This window comes from Mastomys coucha, unplaced genomic scaffold, assembly GCF_008632895.1.
Source record: "Mastomys coucha isolate ucsf_1 unplaced genomic scaffold, UCSF_Mcou_1 pScaffold14, whole genome shotgun sequence".
In the NCBI taxonomy this organism is placed as follows: domain Eukaryota; kingdom Metazoa; phylum Chordata; class Mammalia; order Rodentia; family Muridae; genus Mastomys; species Mastomys coucha.
Window position 1 is genome coordinate 12,892,507 of NW_022196896.1, and position 2,654 is coordinate 12,895,160.

Consider the following 2,654-nt stretch of genomic DNA (forward strand, 5'->3'; position numbering starts at 1 on the left):
CTCAGAAATCCTCCTGCCTCTGCCTCCCAAGTGCTGGGATTAAAGGCGTGCGCCACCACCGCCCAGCTTCCTTTTTAGTTTTGATAGCCTAGGTTTTCAGATGCAACAATCTTAGGTGACTGGTCTTGATTTTGGTTCTGAACTATGCTGACCAGATTATCCTATAGTTTCAGAAAGAGGGAATCTGATACCACCATGGTCTGGGTTATTGATAATTCATTAGCTAAGGAGAGCCATTCATTAGCTTCTGGATGAGCAGGCTAAGCTCAGAAGAAACAAACTCAGAAGTAAGTGGAGCGGCTTCCCTGCGGATCAGAGCCAGGTGCACTAGGACTTAGCCCTAGTGATTCCCATCCAGTGTTAGTTTCCATTACAGGCAACTGTTCTCAGTCCAACATTTGAGAGGCAAACAGCAAAGCCAAACAGCGTTCTTGCCAGGCCAGCACATTCAGAAGAATGTGGAGGTGTGTGTTTATTGTGGAGGGATTATAACCAGGAGATTAGAGGCTTCAAAATAGAACATGAGCAGTGATGTTTCATTAGAATTGTATAATTATTAAGATGGATGGTAGTTTTGAGATGGAAGATTTATACTTTTCAGTTTTCCAAATATGTGACAAGCAGGAGGAAGATGAATGCAGAGAGCTGGAGAATCAAAGATGAAGCACAAGTAGCCGCTTTGATGGGGAAGACAGACTACTGCTTACTGTGGCTCTGTTATAGAGTGGTATCTTCTCTAGGTCTGTGACAGCAGCCTCTCTGTGTCTGTGTCTCCCTCTCTGTGTCTTTGTCTCTCTCTGTGTCTCTGTCTCTCTCTGACTCTGTGTCTCTGTCTCTCTCTGTGTCTCTGTCTCTCTCTGTGTCTCTGTCTCTCTCTGTGTCTGTGTCTCCCTCTCTGTGTCTCTGTCTCTCTCTGACTCTGTGTCTCTGTCTCTCTCTGTGTCTGTGTCTCCCTCTCTGTGTCTCTGTCTCTCTCTGTGTCTCTGTCTCTCTCTGTGTCTCTGTCTCTCTCTGTGTCTTTGTCTCTCTCTGACTCTGTGTCTCTGTCTCTCTCTGTGTCTCTGTCTCTCTCTGTGTCTGTGTCTCCCTCTCTGTGTCTCTGTCTCTCTCTGACTCTGTGTCTCTCCTCTCTCCCTCTCCCTCTCCCTCTCCCTCCCTCTGTCTGAGAATGCAGGTTGTTGTTGACTCCTTTTCTCACTATGGGCCATCTCATGACATCAAGCACATCTTCTGATTGTTTTCAGATAGGACTGGATAACTCGATCTAGAAGCCCCATTCTGTTTTATTCAACATAATAATTTTATTGATTATTTTGGAATTTCAGTTATTGCACCCCATCATAGTCCCTTCCCAATCCTGCCATGTCTGCCTTCCACACTTGTGATCCACCCCCTCCAAAAACAGAAGAAAATAAGAAAACAAACAGACAACCCATACTTTCAGTTTGTGTTGTCCATATTCACACTGGAGCATGGTCGAACTTCCAGTGGCCAGTCCCATAAACAAAGCTGAGTTCTTCCCCACCTGTACCCACCAGAAGCCATCAACTGTGGAAAGCTACACTTCCAAATCCTTATCACAATTTTTAAGAATTCTTTGTGATGGCTTCCTGGCTAAGCTGTTAGTATTTTTTTTTTTTTGAAGGGGGTGGGGTGGGAGAAGGGTGGGGTGCGGTTAGGGTTTGTTATAAAGTCTGGAGTCATTGATACTATGGCAAAAGCAGCTGGAAGCTCCCTCCATTCTCAAAACCTTGATTTTGCAACAACCCAGGCTCTGGAGAGAGCAGAGTGACATTCCAACTGAAGATAATGCAACAGTAGGCACAATCTCCTTACCTCTGGCTACATCAGAGAGGGTACCAAAGGGGGAACATCCAAGGATGTGTTCATGTGATAAAGCGAAGACTGACGCTCTTGCTCCTGAGAGAGAGTATCAGCAGTACTTAGATCAGCAAGGGCGCCTGCATTGTTTTGTATACGCTTGCTGTCATTGTTTCCCATCTTTATATTTGCACCAGTGTCCCAACTATACTAAGTCCAGCAGGCTTATACTGGAAATGCTTGCCTCTGCATTTCCACAGCATTTTACCCAGAGTTGCAAACAATACATACTTAATAAATGTTCACTTGCAAGTTTACAATTTTCATTTATAAAATCAATTGCAATTTAATGGAAATCACTCTTCAAATCTGCTGTGTTCCCACATGAAGTTTCCTGAGGTTTTTTTTTTTAAGGTAAATCCTTGGTACTGATAAAAATATTATTTTAATCTTGATTACCATGATGCAATTAGGTTTGGCACATAGGTTGCTGCCACAGCACTTCTATAAAACTAGATGAGGCCCAAGCTTTAACTCTTTAGTCTGTACTGACCTGAGTAAATAACTGGTATTTTAAATGGCCTCATTTACATAGCATGAATGAATGATTTATTTAATGTGAATATGTATTACAAAATGACTTTCATTATTTTTATAAGGAATGTAAGTTACAATTCTATTTTAGATTTTTTTTCTAGGCTAGTGCTTTGTAGATCAAGCATGTTGGCACTCTGCACTCATGTTCTAGGACTGATTTAAGTAAGTGCCACAAGCTGGGTGGCTTAAAGGACAGAAATGTATTGCCTTGCAGTTCTGGAGGGGACAAGGGCACA